The 18,683-nt window shown below is 52.6% G+C and overlaps 1 protein-coding gene across 4 annotated transcripts in view; it reads right to left on the reverse strand.

Moving 5' to 3' along the window:
• adar (adenosine deaminase RNA specific) overlaps window positions 1-11,093 on the reverse strand; it is an 87,750-nt gene extending 76,657 nt beyond the window's left edge. For 2 of the 4 annotated variants that reach the window (XR_011588693.1, XM_070868545.1), the window contains exon 1: window positions 11,016-11,093. The gene's annotated coding sequence lies outside the window, so the exon portion shown is untranslated. The remainder of the gene's footprint in view (window positions 1-11,015) is intronic. The other 2 variants (XM_070868547.1, XM_070868546.1) reach the window with 2 other exon arrangements.
• Between the last annotated feature and the right edge of the window lie 7,590 nt (window positions 11,094-18,683).

The raw sequence follows: 18,683 nt of genomic DNA on the forward strand, positions 1-18,683 counted from the left end.
TGGTTAAAAATCTATCTATCTGTGACTTGAATACATTCAATGAGCTAGCCTCAACTGCTTCCTTGGGCAGAGAATTCCACAGATTCACAACCCTCTGGGAGAAGAAATTTCTTCTCAACTCGGTTTTAAATTGGCTCCACCGTATTTTGAGGCTGTGCCCCCTAGTTCTAGTATCCCCGACCAGTGGAAACAACCTCTCTGCCTCTATCTTGTCTATCCCTTTCATTATTTTAAGTGTTTCTATAAGATCACCCCTCATCCTTCTGAACTCCAACGAGTAAAGACCCAGTCTACTCAATCTATCATCATAAGGTAACCAACCCCCTCATCTCCGGAATCAGCCTAGTGAATCGTCTCTGTACCCCCTCCAAAGCTAGTATATCCTTCCTTAAGTAAGGTGACCAAAACTGCACACAGTACTCCAGGTGCGGCCTCACCAATACCCTGTACAGTTGCAGCAGGACCTCCCTGCTTTTGTACTCCATCCCTCTCGCAATGAAGGCCAACATTCCATTCGCCTTCCTGATTACCTGCTGCACCTGCAAACTAACTTTTTTTTGGGATTCATGCACAAGGAAAGGGGCTGCTCCTGAAATTCTGGCTGCACTTCAGTCCCACTCTCCTGATCTTTGGGCACCCTGTGCGGAGGGGAGCGGGTAGGTCCGAAGGCCTCCTCGTAGGACTGCTCCTGGGCACGGCCAAGGGTGCCATCAGCCGGTCCAGGCAGCGGGCGGTCGAGGGGGTCGTTCAACCTGACTGCCTGCCTCTCTTCCGCTCTTACATCCGGTCCAGGGTGTCCTTGGAGATGGAGCACACGGTGTCCACCGGTACGCTCGCGGCCTTCCGCGAGAGGAGGGCACCGGAGGGACTGGAGTGCATCATCACGCCCGGCAACCAAATTTTAATTTGATTTTACGTTTTTTAAGTTTAATTTGTTTTAATTGCCGGTGCTGTTAGTGTCCCCCTTCCCTTTTATAGGGGGCACTGGGAAAAATTGTGATTTTAGTGCCCAAAAAAAAAAAAAAAAAAACACAAAAAAAAGGGGGAAAAAAAAAAAAAAGGGCCTTGTAAATGTTTGGAGTGTCACCCAGGTCGGGTGGCACCATTTAATGTTTTATGTTTTGCAGGTGAACTCCAAAAAGAGTTTCATGCACAAGGACCCCCAGGTCCCTCTGCACCACAGCATGTTGTAATTTCTCCCCATTCAAATAATATTCCCTTTTACTGTTTTTTTTCCCCCAAGGTGGATGACCTCACACTTTCCGACATTGTATCCGATCTGCCAAACCTTAGCCCATTCGCTTAACCTTTCTAAATCTCTTTGCAGCCTCTCTGTGTCCTCTACACAACCCGCTTTCCCACTAATCTTTGTGTCATCTGCAAATTTTGTTACACTACACTCTATCCCCTCTTCCAGGTCATCCATGTATATTGTAAACAGTTGTGGTCCCAGCACCGATCCCTGTGGCACACCACTAACCAACGATTTCCAACCCGAAAAGGACCCATTTATCCCGACTCTCTGCTTTCTGTTAGCCAGCCAATTCTCGATCCATGCGAATACATTTCCTCTGACTCCGCGTACCTTTATCTTCTGCAGTAACCTTTTGTGTGGCACCTTATCAAATGCCTTTTGGAAATCTAAATACACCACATCCATCGGTACACCTCCATCCACCAAGCTCGTTATATCCTCAAAGAATTCCAGTAAATTAGTTAAACATGATTTCTCCTTCATGAATCCATGTTGTGTCTGCTTGATTGCACTATTTCTATCTTGATGTCCTGCTATTTCTTCCTTAATGATAGCTTCAAGCATTTTCCCCACTACAGATGTTAAACTAACCAGCCTATAGTTACCTGCCTTTTGTCTGCCCCCTTTTTTAAACAGAGGCGTTACATTAGCTGCTTTCCAATCCGATGGTACCTCCCCAGAGGCCAGAGAATTTTGGTCGATTATAACGAATGCATCTGCTATAACTTCCGCCATCTTGTCTAATACCCTGGGATGCATTTCATCAGGACCAGGGGACTTGTCTACCTCGAGTCCCATTAGCCTGTCCAGCACTACCCTCCTAGTGATAGTGATTATCTCAAGGTCCTCCCTTCCCACATTCCCGTGACCAGCAATTTTTGGCATGGTTTTTGTGTCTTCCATTGTGAAGACCGAAGCAAAATAATTATTTAAGGTCTCAGCCATTTCCACATTTCCCATTATTAAATCCCCCTTCTCATCTTCTAAGGCACCAACATTTACTTTAGTCACCCTTTTCTGTTTTAAATATCGGTAAAAACTTTTACTATCTGTTTTTCATGTTTTGCGCAAGTTTACTTTCGTAATCTATTTTTCCTTTCTTTATTGCTTTCTTAGTCATTCTTTGCTGTCGTTTAAAATTTTCCCAATCTTCTAGTTTCCCACTAACCTTGGCCACTTTATACGCATTGGCTTTTAATTTGATACTCTCCTTTATTTCCTTGGTTATCCACGGCTGGTTATCCCTTCTCTTTCCGCCCTTCTTTTTCACTGGAATATATTTTTGTTGAGCACTATGAAAGAGCTCCTTAAAAGTCCTCCACTGTTCCTCAATTGTGCCACCGTTTAGTCTGTGTTCCCAGTCTACTTTAGCCAACTCTGTCCTCACCCCACTGTAGTCCCCTTTGTTTAAGCATAGTACGCTCGTTTGAGACACTACTTCCTCATCCTCAATCTGTATTACAAATTCAACCATACTGTGATCACTCATTCCGAGAGGATCTTTTACTAGGAGATCGTTTATTATTCCTGTCTCATTACACAGGACCAGATCTAAGATAGAAGGCAAAAGGAAGGCGGCAAAAGGAAGAAGGACTTGGATTTCTATAGCGCCTTTCACGACCACCGGACATTCCAAAGCGCTCTAGTCAATTAAGTACTCTTTGTTGTTGGAGTGCAGTCACTGTTGTAATATAGGAAACATGGCAGCCAATTTGTCCACAGCAAGCTCCCACATATGTGATAATAACCAGATCATCTGTTATAGTGACGTTGATTGAGGGATTAAGTATTGGCCCCAAATAGCGGCTGTGGGAATTTTTACGTCTACCCGAGAGAGCAGACGGAGCTTCGGTTTAAAGTCTCATCTGAAAGGCGGCCCCTCAGTACTGCACTGGGACGGTCAGCCATATTTTGTGCTCAAGTCTCCAGAGCGGAACCCGAACACACAATTTTCTGATCCAGAGGCGAGGGTGCTGTCTACTGAGCCACAGCCGACAGAGGTGTGCCAATACTGCTTGGGTTACATGAGAGTGGACTCTCCCCTCCCAGTGAGAAAACTCACGCTCTTGAAAGAAAGAATTGCATTTATATAGCCCACATCACTGTTCTTTCAGTATGTCACACTTTTAGTGAATAACTAGGTATATAAACGGCATCCATTTTGCACATAGAAAGATTGCACAAACAGCAAGACAAATGTTGAGTTCAGCTATTTCTGGCGGTGCTTGCTTGAGGGAGGAGCGTTGACAAGGAGACCGGGAGAACGCTCTGTCCTTTAATGAGGACAGCAGGATAGTTAATGGCCGCCTCAGATCACTGGGACAGCAAGTCTTATTTCGCATAGTGTGACTTGGAACATATGTCCCACCCACCACACCAAACTCATGGAACCACCTGAGTAGTAACAAACAGGTAGCCCTTGGGATTCTGGTTCCAATCGCTGGTGCTTGATAATATTGCTACACCAAGGTCAAAGACTACAGTTTGGACATGCAGTGCTGAGACAGGGATAGTTGCACACTTCATTAACTGTACACACAGACCCAACATTTCAGTCTCTGCTAAAACTGATTTAATTTTTGGGGGTGATGTTTATGCTCAAGAAACAAGTGCTGCGGAATGGAACAGAACACATTTAGTCAGGCACCCAATGTTGGCATTAGGTACTCCCAGGGTAGGTACAGCACGGGGTTAGATACAGAGTAAAGTTCCCTCTGCACTGTCCCATCAAACATTCCCAGGGCAGGTGCAGCACGGGGTTAGATACAGAGTAAAGCTCCCTCTACACTGTCCCATCAAACATTCCCAGGGCAGGTACAGCACGGGGTTAGATACAAGAGTAAAGCTCCCTCTACACTGTCCCATCAAACATTCCCAGGGCAGGTGCAGCACGGGGTTAGATACACAGTAAAGCTCCCTCTACACTGTCCCATCAAACATTCCCAGGGCAGGTACAGCACGGGGTTAGATACAAGAGTAAAGCTCCCTCTACACTGTCCCATCAAACATTCCCAGGGCAGGTACAGCACGGGGTTAGATACAAGAGTAAAGCTCCCTCTACACTGTCCCATCAAACATTCCCAGGGCAGGTACAGCACGGGGTTAGATACAAGAGTAAAGCTCCCTCTACACTGTCCCATCAAACATTCCCAGGGCAGGTGCAGCACGGGGTTAGATACACAGTAAAGCTCCCTCTACACTGTCCCATCAAACATTCCCAGGGCAGGTACAGCACGGGGTTAGATACAAGAGTAAAGCTCCCTCTACACTGTCCCATCAAACATTCCCAGGGCAGGTACAGCACGGGGTTAGATACAAGAGTAAAGCTCCCTCTACAATGTCCCATCAAACATTCCCAGGGCAGGTGCAGCACGGGGTTAGATACAGAGTAAAGCTCCCTCTACACTGTCCCATTAAACGCAGAATAAAACGACATCACCCAGGTTTACAGTAGTCATGAAAAAGGGACAAGGGAAAAAAAAATCAAACATGCCAAAAAGATTTAGCTCAACTGGCCATTTATCTTACTCCTGTTTCTGGGACCACAGTGCGCTACAAAATGGCTGTGTTTTGCCAACAAAACAGAAATCATAATGTACTTAGAGCTTTGTTGGGGGCGGGAGTAAGATGAATAAGTGCAAATTCTTGATTTTTTAAAATTGTACAGCTTTGTGTGTTTCTCCATTCTCCTGATGAAGTCGCCAGGGCGTAATTCACAGGCACAGTGACCACACGCAAGGGTTACCGATGATCATCCTTGGGATGCAGGGGAACTCTGGACGTACCATAAAAGATCTCACCGCACTATTCATCTCATATTCATCACATCTCATCCCACCTGTGACAGGGTCTGTGGCTCTCATATCGGACTGTTCAGCCACCAAAGAACTCACTTTGCGAGTGGAAGCAAGTCCTCCTCGATCCCGAGGGACTGCCTATGCTGATGACTATGTCAAAGAAGAGCAGGGGAGTTATCTCCGGTGTCCTGGGGCCAATAGTTATCCCTCAGATTATCTGGTCATTATCACATTGCTGTGTGTGGGAGCTTGCTTGTGTGCAAATTGGCTGCCGCGTTTCCTGCATTACAACAGCGACTGCACTCCGAAAGTACTTCATTGGCTGTAAAGCGCTTTGAGATGTCCGTTGGTCGTGAAAAGTGCTATAGAAATCCAAGTCTTTCTTTTTCACACAGGCAACACATGTTCTTGAAATGTTCCCAAAAGCACCAGTCAGCAAATATTTTGCCCAGTTACAGCATGAACAGCCAGTCTGCAACACAGACTTCTGGCTAATTAGAACAGCACTTTGACTAGCTGAGCGCCATGTTGGAAAGACACGTGTCGTAAACCTGGCGTCATTCAGGGGAGGGACCCTGTCAGCTCTACCCAATCTAGCTCATATCAGGTTGATTCTTATTAATGCCCACGTTGCCAGGCTCACCCACAGTCCAGAAAACAAAAATATTCAGAATAAAACATACCAGGAATATTGTTCCCAAGCTGTTATTAATCCAGAATTGTACGACACTAAAATAAATGCAGAACTTAACACCCATTTTTTTAAAGCAAGAACAGTTCCTAGCACATACAGTTTGCAGCCAGAACTGCAATGATTAATACACGAGGTTTATAAATACTGCCAAGATAAAACTACACAAAACACTAGTGAGCGTTGAGGTACTATGTGCAATGCCTGTGATCCAGAAATGCAAACATTCAAAATAAGCTGAAAATATTAAACACATAAAAAACAATTTGCAGTGTATGAAATCCAGGACAAAGAGTCAGAAATAAATAGCTGCATAAATGCGATTGAAAATTAAACCAAGCAACAGCGAGAACAACAATTTATGAAGTGCCTTTAACGTAGGTCAGTTTTAAGGAACGTCTTAAAGGAGGAAGGAAAGGTAGAGAGGTGGAGGGGTTTAGGGAGGGAGTTCCAGAGCTTGGGGCCCAGGCAACAGAAGGCACGGCCACCAATGTTTGAGTGATTATAATCAGGGATGTTCAAGAGGGCAGAATTAGAGGAGCGCAGAGATCTCGGGGGGAGGGAGTTGTGGGGCTGTAGGAGATTACAGAGATGGGGAGGGGTGTAGGGGCTGGAGGAGGTTACAGAGATGGGGAGGGGTGTAGGGGCTGGAGGAGGTTACAGAGATAGGGAGGGGTGTAGGGGCTGGAGGAGATTACCGAAATAGGGAGGGGGCGAGGGCCCTGGAGGGATTTGAAAACAAGGATGAGAAGTTTTAAATGGAGGTGTTGCCGGACCAGGAGCCAATGTAGGTCAGCGAGCACAGGGAGTGATGGCTGAACGGGATTCGGTGTGAGTTAGGTGACGGGCTGCCGAGTTTTGGATCACGTCAAGTTTACGTGGGTGAGAATGTGGGAGGCCGGCCAGTAGTGCATTGGAATAGTCAAGTCTAGAGGCAATCAAGACTTGGATGAGGGTTACAGCAGCGGATGAGCTGAGGCAGGGGCGGAGACGGGCGATGTTAGAGGTGGAAAAAGGCAGTCTTAGTTATGCCATGGATGTATTTTGGAGCTCATTTCAGAATATACACAAACACAAGTTCTTAGATTCTAGAGGTGCAAAGATATAAATTATAATTTGACACTATTAAAATACCTTCACAGCAGAAGCAGTTTGCTGCACCAGGAGTTGCAATAATTAAAATTAATTCCAAAATGAAATAAAAGGCACGTGGGAATTGTTTGCAAGTGCCTGTATAAAAAAAAAACTGAAGAAATTAAAAATAAATAGGAATTTCACACCGTTTAATAAAACTTAACACCAGTAGCACATTTCCTGCAACATCCAGAATTACAAACTATGTTCCACACACACACACACACGCGCATCTAGTGATCATCACGTGTCTGTCACACTTCAACATACTGTATATATAGAGACAGAAAGACAAAGGAATTTACAGGCAGTCACCCATCCACAAACTTCCATTCAATGGCAATTACCCACAGAAATGAACACTTTCTAAAAAGATCACAGTACCTTCTTGGCAGTAGAATAATACTGTGCCGTAGCACAGCGCCACCTTAGCAGCAGAATAATACACTGTGTCGTAGCACAGCGCCACCTTAGCAGCAGAATAATACACTGTGTCGTAGCACAGCGCCACCTTAGCAGCAGAATAATACACTGTGTCGTAGCACAGCGCCATCTTAGCAGCAGAATAATCCAGTTGTTCTTAACCAGCATGTTCTCCTGATTGACTATAAGCAATGCAATTGGGGGGGGGGGGGCGGGTGGAAGAGAGAATCCTGCAGCGGGAAAATTCAAGTCTGAAGAATGTTCGAACACCAGCACGCAGTTTGCCTCCAAATATTAAAAGTTTTACAATACAAAACATTTACAAATGTGGAATTTGCAAATTAAAATAGTCTTAAGTTTGTTTGCAATTTACCTCCAAATATTAAGAGCTTTGCAAAATAAAACATTTAAATCCTGGTTTTAATTTAACTTTACAACAAATGCAGCAAAACATGGGGGGGGGGGGGGGGAATCACATGCCTGCGTATAAAGAAAAAGAAATAAGGCAAGTTCCAGTGTGCCCGAATCCTACCCAACCACCGGAGCCTGGAGAGGGGGAGAGCGCACACATACGCTCCAGGGGCAGAGAGAGAGAGAATAGTGCGCCAAGTGCAGAGAGAGAAACACAGAAACAGAGAGACACACACAACCGGACGTCTCAAAGTGCTTCACAGCTCAATTTGTGCATAGCAACCCTCCACAAACAGCAATGTGATAATGACCCAGATCATTTGTTTTTTTGTTCTGTTGATTGAGGGATAAATATTTGCCCAAATAACGAGGATAACTCCCCTGCTCTTCTTCAAAATAGTGCTATGGGATCCACCTGAGGGCGCAGATGGGGCCTCGGTTTAACGTCTCGTCCAAACGACTGCCCCTCCGACAGGGCGGCGCTCCCTCAGTACTGCACTGGCAGTGTCAGCCTAGATTTATGTGTTCAAATCCCTGGAGTGCATCTTGAGCCTACAACCTTCTGACTCAGAGGCGAGTGTGCTGCCCACTGAGACACACAGACAGAGACACACGTGCACACGCTGAGACACACACACACGCAGAGACACAAAGTGGGGAACAGTGCACCAAGCGCAGGGGGAAGAGAGCAAGAGTGCGCATGCGCTCGCGCTCCAGCTACACAGCGAGATAGCGCGCATGTACCAGGTACCGGGAGCACCGCTGCCCCTCCCCTCACACACAATCCCAAAATCATACGCTGACCCATCTCCTCAGCCCACTCCACCCTCGCGCCCACACTAACCCTCCCCCCGCGCCAACTAACCCCTCCCCATTTCTTGCAGGCCCTCTGAGCACCCTGACCCCCTCCCCCTCTCTTGCGGGGCCCCCGACTCCTTCCCCTCTCTCGTGGGCCCCCTGACCCCTCCCCCTCTCTCACGGGGCCACCGACTCCTCCCCCTCTCTCTGGCGGGCCGACTAACCCCTCCCCCTCTGGCGGGCCCATTAACCCCTCCCCCGCTCTCTCTGGCGGGCCCACTAACCCCTCCCCCGCTCTCTCTGGCGGGCCCACTAACCCCTCCCCCGCTCTCTCTGGCGGGCCCACTAACCCCTCCCCCGCTCTCTCTGGCGGGCCCACTAACCCCTCCCCCGCTCTCTCTGGCGGGCCCACTAACCGCTCCCCCGCTCTCTCTGGCGGGCCCACTAACCCCTCCCCCGCTCTCTCTGGCGATCCCACTAACCCCTCCCCCGCTCTCTCTGGCGATCCCACTAACACCTCCCTCCCTCTCTCGCGGGGCGATCCCACTAACCCCTCCCTCCCCCCCCCTCTCGCGGGGCGATCCCACTAACCCCTCCCTCCCCCACTCTCTCGCGGGGCGATCCCACTAACCCCTCCCTCCCCCCCTCTCTCGCGGGGCGATCCCACTAACCCCTCCCTCCCCCCCTCTCTCGCGGGGCGATCCCACTAACACCTCCCCCCTCTCTCGCGGGGCGATCCCACTAACCCCTCCCCCCCTCTCTCGCGGGGCGATCCCATTAACCCCTCCCCCCCTCTCTCGCAGGGCGATCCCACTAAACCCTCCCCCCTCTCTCGCAGGGCGATCCCACTAACCCCTCCCCCCCTCTCTCGCGGGGCGATCCCACTAAACCCCCCCCCTCTCTCTCGCGAGGCAGGCCACAAACCCCTCCCCATCTCTCTCGCGGGGCAGGCCCACAAACCCCTCCCCATCTCTCTCGCGGGGCAGGCCCACAAACCCCTCCCCCTCTCTCGCGGGGCAGGCCCACTACCCCTTCCTCTCTCACTTCCCCGGTACCCACTAACCTCGCCCCTTCTCTCTCGCGGGCCCCCTGTACCCGATAACCCCGCCCCCTCTCTCGCAGGCCCTGACCCCACCCTCGCGGCCCCCTCTCCCCACTAACCCCGCCCCCTCTCTCTCTCACGGCCCCCTGTACCCGATAACCCCGCCCCCTCTCTCGCAGGCCCTGACCCCACCCTCGCGGCCCCCTATACCCACTAACCCCGCCCCCTCTCTCGCAGGCCCTGACCCCACCCTCGCGGCCCCCTATACCCACTAACCCCGCCCCCTCTCACGGCCCCCTGTACCCGATAACCCCGCCCCCTCTCTCGCAGGCCCTGACCCCACCCTCGCGGCCCCCTATACCCACTAACCCCGCCCCCTCTCTCTCTCACGGCCCCCTGTACCCGATAACCCCGCCCCTCTCTCTCTTGCAGCCCCCTGTCCCTGATAACCCCGCCCCCTCTCTCTCTCGCGGGCCCTGACCCCGCCCCCATCTCTCTCGCGGGCCCTGACCCCGCCCACTCTCTCTCTCGCGGGCCCCCTGTCCCTGATAACCCCGCCCCCTCTCTCTCGCGGGCCCTGACCCCGCCCACTCTCTCTCTCGCGGGCCCCCTGTCCCTGATAACCCCGCCCCCTCTCTCTCGCGGGCCCTGACCCCGCCCACTCTCTCTCGCGGGCCCTGACCCCGCCCACTCTCTCTCTTGCGGGCCCTGACCCCGCCCACTCTCTCTCGCGGGCCCTGACCCCGCCCACTCTCTCTCTCTCGCGGGCCCTGACCCCGCCCCCATCTCTCTCTCTCGCGGGCCCTGACCCCGCCCCCATCTCTCTCTCTCGCGGGCCCTGACCCCGCCCCCATCTCTCTCTCTCGCGGGCCCTGACCCCGCCCCCCTCTCTCTCTCTCGCGGGCCCTGACCCCGCCCCCCTCTCTCTCTCTCGCGGGCCCTGACCCCGCCCACTCTCTCTCTCTCGCGGGCCCCCCGATGACGGTTGCTCTCTCCCCCCCCCCCCCCCCCCCCCCCACCCTCTGCCCCTCCCCCCCACACACACACACACGCGCGCGCGCCGGCCCGGGCGGCAGCGGCTCGAGCGCCGCCTTCTCCTCCTCCCCCCGCCGCCCCGCGCTCTCCTCATCACCTCAGGTAAGCCAGAAAACAACTGCAAGCAAAGAAAAACCACACCGTTTACACAAATGCCTCTTTTTACAATCGATCTCCCCGCGGGGGGGGGGGGTAGCTTTTTGAAAAAAAAAAGGCGGCGATTCCTCCCGCATTTTCAGCGACTAGGCCGCCAAGCCTCGGGCTGTTTCTCCTCACAATAAACCCCCCCCCCCCCGGTCCCGTCGCGTCGCGCCTCACCGAGCCGGCCTTCCTTCCCCTTCCCCTCCCAAAAACAACCCGCTCTCCTTTAATTGTGTTCCGGCTTCGAATTTAAAAAAAAAAACACATTTATTTCTCCCCCTCACTCACTCACTCCTCCCCTCGCTGCCGAAATCCGGATCTTGCGTCTCCTGCCTCGGCGGGCGGCTCTGGGACGACGACGGGGGGGGGGGGAGAGGAGGAGGGAGGGGCCAGGGAGGGGGGAGGGGCCTCGCGTGCGCACGCGCGCTCCCCGTCCGTCGCGCTCCCCCCGAACCACCACACGCGCCTGACGCCTTTTTGCAAGTCGGCCATCTTTGATCAAGGCACTCGGCCGCCCGCCAGGATGGCAGCCGCCTTGCCGCAGGACCTGCCCCCACCCCAACCTTCCAACCCCCCCTCCCCTCCTGTTTGGGCTCATAGCAGATGCCTTGATGCCTTGATGCCCTGCAGCACCCGCTGTGTGGCTCAGGGACCGCGGACCGCGTACAGCAGACGCCTCAAGGGGCGCTGGAGGAATACCCCCACCAAACGATGTCGCCGCCAAGATCCTGCAAATCCCCCCCCCCCCCCCCCCAGGAGGACAGGTGCAACCGACGACAGAGGTTGGACTTGGACTTGGACCTGGCCTGGAGGCGGCGCAGGTTGAACAGATTCCCACTGGCAGGACTGTGGCACCAACGTCAGCGCCCTCGACCAAGCCAACATCCCCGGCGTCGAAGCACTGACCGCACTCGATCAGCTCCGCTGGGCAGGGCCACATTGTCCGCATGCCCCCCCGACGCGAGACTCCCAAAGCCAGCGCTCCACTCGGAACTCCTTCACGGCAAACGAGTCCAAGGTGGGCAGAGGAAACGTTACAAGGGACCACCCCTCAAAGCCCTCCCTGATAAACTGCAACATCCCCCACCGACACCCGGGAGTCCCTGGGCCCAAAGACCAGTCCGCCCTGAGTGGAGGAAGTGCATCCGGGAGGGGCGCTGAACATCTCGAGTCTCGTCGCCCGAGAGCGTGCAGAAACCAAGCGCAGGCAGCGGAAGGAGCGTGCGGCAAACCTGTCCCGCCCTCCCTTACCCTCAGCGACTCGTGTCAGGTGTGCGGACAATGTGGCCCGCCCAGCGGAGCTGATCAGGTGTGGTCAATGCTTCGATGTTGGCCTGGTCGAGGACGCTGACGTTGGTGCGACCGTCCTCCCAGTGGGAAGCTGTTCAACCTGCGCCGCCGCCAGGCCAGGTCCAAGATCACCCCAACCTCTGTCGTTGAGCTGCAGTACACGGACAACACCTGCGTCTGCGCACACACAGAGGCTGAACTCCAAGACATAGTCGACGTATTCACCGAGGCATATGAAAGCATAGGCCTTACGCTAAACATCCGTAAGACAAAGGTCCTCCAACAGCCTGTCCTCACCGGACAGCACTGCCCCCCCCCCCCCCAAGTCATTAAGATCCACGGCGCGGCCCTGGACAACGTCGACCATTTCCCATACCTCAGGAGCCTCCTATCAACAAAGGCAGGCATCGACGATGAGATCCAACACCGCCTCCAGTGCGCCAGCGCAGCCTTCGGCCGCCTGAGGAAAAGAATGTTCGAAGATCAGGCCCTCAAATCTACCACCAAACTCATGGTCTACAGGGCTGTAGTAATACCCGCCCTCCTGTATGGCTCAGAGACATGGACCATGTACAGTCGGGGGCCCCAGAAGAGGCGAGGGCCCAGGGGCAGCACGGACCAGTCCACACTGCGATCTATGGATAGTAGGAGCAGGCGTGCGCACTAGGTCAGTGCAGCAGAGCTTGGTCTCCAGTTCGTCTTGGATAACCCTTGCCACTGGACTAAGTCCTAGCTCTGTCAAGCCCGTGTGGTGGCTGGGGTGCGACGGCCACCCCACGTTAAAAGAGTCCACGCACAGGCATCTTCCACCCTTCAGGATGGCGTTTGGGACCTAGAATGTCAGGTCCCTCATTGAAACACCTGTGAACTCTTCCTTTTTTGTGTGGAAGCAAGTCATCCTCGATAGGAGGGACTGCCTAAGGCTATGGTAATACAGTAAACACCTCAAGTCGCTGGAGAAATACCGCCATCGCTGCCCCCGCAAGAAACAAACATAGAAACATAGAAAATAGGTGCAGGAGCAGGCCATTCGGCCCTTCGAGCCTGCACCACCATTCAATAAGATCATGGCTGATCATCCACTTCAGTACCCCATTCCTGCTTTCTCTCCATACCCCTTGATCCCTTTAGCCGTAAGGGCCACACATCTAACTTCCTTTTGAATATATCCAACGAACTGGCCTCAACAACTTTCTGTGGTAGAGAATTCCACAGGTTCACAGATCCAAAGCAAGCGCTCTGCTCGGAACTCGTCCACGGCAAATGAGCCAAAGATGGGCAGAAGAAACGTTTCAAGGACACCCTCGAAGCCTCCCTGATAAAGTGCAACATCCACACCGACACCTGGGAAATCCCTGGACAAAGACCAGTCCGCCCTAAGTGGAGGAAGTGCATCCGGGAGGGCGCTGAGCACCCCGATTTCGTCGCCGAGAGCATGCAGAAACCAAGCGTAGGCAGCGGAAGGAGCATGTGGCAAACCAGTCCCACCCTCCCTTTCCTTCAACGCCTCGTGTCTGGCATGCGGACAATGTGGCCTGCTCAGCGGAGCTATCAAGTGTGGTCAGTGCTCCAATGTTGGGGATGTTGGCCTGGTCGAGGACGCTGACGTTGGTGCGACTGTCCTCCCAGTGGGAAGCTGTTCAACCTGCGCCGCCTCCAGGCCAGGTCCAAGACTGCCCCAACCTCTGTCGTTGAGCTGCAGTATGCGGACAACGCCTGCGTCTGCGCACATTCTGAGGCTGAACTCCAGGATATAGTCGATGTATTCACCGAGGTGTATGAAAGCATGGGCCTTACGCTTAACATCAGTAAGACAAAGGTCCTCCACCAGCCTGTCCTCGCTACACAGCACTGCCTCCCCCCGAGTCATCAAGATCCACGGCGCGGACCTCAACAACGTGGACCATTTCCCATACCTCGGGAGCCTCTTATCAACAAAAGCAGGCATCGCCGACGAGATCCAACACTGCCTCCAGTGTAGCCTTCAGCCGCCTGAGGAAAAGAGTGTTTGAAGACCAGGCCCTCAAATCTACCACCAAGCTCATGGTCTACAGAGCTGTAGTGATATCCGCCCTCCTGTATGGCTCAGAGACGTGGACCATGTACAGTAGACACCTCAAGCCGCTGGAGAAATACCACCAACGATGCCTCCACAAGATCCTACAAATCCCCTGGGAGGACAGACGCACCAACGTTAGCGTCCTCGACCAGGCCAACATCCCCAGCATCGAAGCACTGGCCACACTTGATCAGCTCCACTGGGCAGGTCACATTGTTCGCATGCCCTGACACAAGACTCCCAAAGCCAGCGCTCTACTCGGAACTCCTTCACGGCAAACGAGACAAAGGTGGGCAGAAGAAACGTTTCAAGGATACCCTCAAATCCTCCCTGATAAAGTGCAACATCCCCACCAACATCTAGGAGTCCCTGGCCAAAGACCAGTCCACCCTAAGTGGAGGAAGAGCATCTGGGAGGTCGCTGAGCACCACAAGTCTCGTCGTCGAGAGCATGCAGGAACCAAGCGCAGGCATAGAAACTGGGTGCAGGAGCAGGCCATTCGGCCCTTCGAGCCTGCACTACCATTCAATAAGATCATGGCTGATCATTCAACCTCAGTACCCCATTCCTGCTTTCTCTCCATACCCCTTGATCCCTTTGGCCGTAAGGGCCATATCTAACTCTCTTTTGAATATATCTAACAAACTGGCCTCAACAACTTTCTGCGGTAGAGAATTTCACAGGTTAACCACTCTCTGAGTGAAGAAGTTTCTCCTCACCTCGGACCTAAATGGCTTACCCCTTATCCTTAGACTGTGACCCCTGGTTCTGGAACTCTCCAGCAACGGGGACATTCTTCCTGCCTCTAACCTGTCCAATCCCGTCAGAATTTTATATGTTTCTATGAGATCCCCTCTCATTCTTCTAAACTCCAGTGGATACAAGCCCAGTTGATCCAGTCTCTCCTCATATGTCAGTCCTGCCATCCCGGGAATCAATTTATTGAACCTTCGCTGTACTCCCTCAAAAGTAATAGTCCTTTCTCAGATTAGGGGACCAAAACTGAACACAATATTCCAGGTGTGGCCTCACCAAGGCCCTGTACAACTGCAGTAAGACCTCCCTGCTCCAATACTCAAATCCTCTAGCTATGAAGGCCATCATGCCATTTGCCGCCTTCACCGCCTGCTGTACCTGCATGCCAACTTTCAATGACTGATGTACCATGACACCCAGGTCTCGTTGCACATCCCCTTTTCCTAATCTGTCACCATTCAGATAATATTCTGTCTTCCTGTTTTTGCCACCAAAGTGGATAACCTCACACTTATTCACAATATACTGCATCTACCATGCATTTGCCCACTCACCTAACCTGTCCAAGTCACCCTGCAGCCTCTTAGCATCCTCCTCACAGCTCACACCGCCACCCAGCTTACTGTCATCTGCAAACTTGGAGATATTACATTCAATTCCTTCATCTAAATCATTGATGTATATTGTAAATAGCTGGGGTCCCAGCACTGAACCCTGCGCACCCCACTGCCTGCCATTCTGAAAAGGACCCGTTTATTCCGACTCTCTGCTTCCTGTCTGCCAACCAGTTCTCTATCCACGTCACTACATTACCCCCAATACCATGTGCTTTAATTTTGCACACCAATCTCTTGTGTGGGACCTTGTCAAAAGCCTTTTGAAAGTCCAAATACACCACATCCACTGGTTCTCCCTTGTCCACTCTACTAGTTACATCCTCAAAAAATTCTAGATTTGTCAAGCATGATTTTCCTTTCATAAATCCATGCTGACTTGGACCGATCCTGTCACTGCTTTCCAAATGCGCTGCTATTTCATCTTTAATAATTGATTCCAACATTTTCCCCACCATCGATGTCAGGCTAACCGGTCTATAATTCCCCGTTTTCTCACTCCTTCCTTTTTTAAAAAGTGGTGTTACAATAGCAACCCTCCAGTCCAAAGGAACTGATCCAGAGTCAATAGAATGTTGGAAAATGACCACCAATGCATCCACTATTTCTAGAGCCACTTCCTTAAGCACTCTGGGATGCAGCCTATCAGGCCCTGGGGATTTATCCGCCTTCAATCCCTTCAATTTCCCGAACACAATTTCCTGACTAATAAGGATTTCCTTCAGTTTCTCCTTCTCACTAGACCCTCGAACCCCTAGTATTTCCGGAAGGTTATTTGTGTCTTCCTTAGTGAAGACAGATCCAAAGTATTTGTTCAATTGGTCTGCCATTTCTGCAGCGGAAAGAGCGTGCTGCAAACCTGTCCCACCCTCCCTTTCCCGCAACGACTCATGTCAGGCATGAGGACAGTGTGGCCTGCCTAGCGGAGCTGATCAAGTGTGGTCAGTGCTTCAATGTTGGGGATGTTGGCCTGGTCGAGGACGCTGACGTTGGTGCGACTGTCCTCCCAGTGGGAAGCTGTTCAACCTACGCCGCCTCCAGGCCAGGTCCAAGACCACCCCAACCTCTGTCGTCAAGCTGCAGTACACGGACAACGCCTGCGTCTGCGCACATTCTGAGGCTGAACTCCAGGATATAGTCAACGTATTCACCGAGGCGTATGAAAGCATGGGCCTTACGCTTAACATCCGTAAGACAAAGGTCCTCCACCAGCCTGTCCTCGCTGGACAGCACTGCCCCCCCAGTCATCAAGATTCACGGCGCGGCCCTGGACAACGTGGACCATTTCCCATACCTCGGGAGCCTCCTATTAACAAAGGCAGACATTGACGACGAGATCCAACACCGCCGCCAGCACAGCCTTCGGCCGCCTGAGGAAAAGAGTGTTCGAAGACCGGGCCCTCAAATCTGCCGCCAAGCTCATGGTCTACAGGGCTGTAGTGATACCCGCCCTCCTGTATGGCTCAGAGACATGGACCATGTACAGTAGGCACCTCAAGTTGCTGGAGAAATAGAACCAGGGATGTCTCCGCAAGATCCTACAAATCCCCTGGGAGGACAGTCGCACCAACGTTCGCGTCCTCAACCAGGCCAACATCCCCAGCACTGAAGCACTGACCACACTCGATCAGGGCGATGATGATGATGACAGTGGACACCTCAAGCCGGTGGAGACATACCATCAACGATGCCTCCGCAAGATAGAAACTAGGTGCAGGAGTAGGCCATTCGGCCCTTCGAGCCTGCACCACCATTCAATAAGATCATGGCTGATCATGCAACTTCAGTACCCCATTCCTGCCTTCTCTCCATACCCCTTGATCCCTTTGGCCGTAAAGGCCACATCTAACTCCCTTTTGAATATATCTAACGAACTGGCCTCAACAACTCTCTGCGGTAGAGAATTCCACAGGTTCACAGATCCACAGGGATCCTGCAAATCCCCTGGGAGGAGAGGTGCACCGACGTTAGCGTCCTCGACCAGGCCAACATCCCCAGCCTCATCATCATCATAGGCAATCCCTCGGAATCGAGGAAGACTTGCTTCCACTCTTAGAATGAGTCCTTAGGTGGCTGAACAGTCCAATACAAGAACCACAGCCCCTGTCACAGGTGGGACAGACAGTCGTTGAGGGAAAGGGTGGGTGGGACAGGTTTGCCGCACGCTCCTTCCGCAGCCTGCGTTTGATTTCTGCACGCACTCAGCGATGAGACTCGAGTCGTTCAGCGCCCTCCCGGATGCACTTCCTCCACTTAGGGCGGTCTTTGGCCAGGGGCTCCCAGGTGTCAGTGTTCTGCAAATCCCTGGGAGGACAGGCGCACCAACATCAGTGACCTTGCCCAGACTAACATCCCCAGCATCGAAGCACTGACCAACACTCGACCAGCTCCGCTGGGCAGGGCCACATTGTCCATATGCCAGACACGACACTCCCAAAGCAAGCGCTCTACTCGGAACTCCTTCACGGCAAACGAGCCAAAGGTGGGCAGAGAAAATGTGACAAGGGACCACCCTCAAAGCCTCCCTGATAAAGTGCAACATCCCCACCGACACCTGGGAGTCCCTGGCCAAAGACCCAGTCCGCCCTAAGTGGAGGAAGTGCATCCGGGAGGGCGCTGAGCACCTCGAGTCTCGTCGCCGAGAGCGTGCAGAACCCCAGCGCAGGCAGCGGAAGGAGCGTGCGGCAAACCTGTCCCACCCTCCCCTTCCCTCAACCACTGGCTGTCCCACCCGTGACAGGGACTGTGGTTCTCGTATTGGACTGTTCAGCCACCTAAGGACTCGTGCTAAGAGTGAAAGCAAGTCTCCCTCGATTCCGAGGGACTGCCTATGATGTTAACGAAGAGAGGAATCTCCCAATATTTTCGTAGAAACGTAAATCAAATGCCCCCTTATTAAAAGGGCATTAGAACCCACAAATTAACAATTTAAATTTGAACTAAAACCTTAAATCAAATTAAAATTTGGTTGCCGGGGGGGTGGATGACGCACTCCAGTCCCTCCGGCGCCCACCTCTCGCGGAAGGCCGCGAGCGTACCGGTGGACACCGCGTGCTCCAGCTCCAGGGACGCCCTGGCTCGAACGTAACCACAGAAGAGAGGCAGGCAGTCGGGCTGAACGACCCCCTTGACCGGCCGCTGCCTGGACCGGTTAATGGCACCCATGGCCATGCCCAGGAGCAGTTCTCTCACATACCAATCTCGTGTCTCTGCCTCTCTTTTTTTTTTATTTTGGAT

Source organism: Pristiophorus japonicus, chromosome 30 (assembly GCF_044704955.1).
Source record: "Pristiophorus japonicus isolate sPriJap1 chromosome 30, sPriJap1.hap1, whole genome shotgun sequence".
NCBI lineage: Eukaryota > Metazoa > Chordata > Chondrichthyes > Pristiophoridae > Pristiophorus > Pristiophorus japonicus.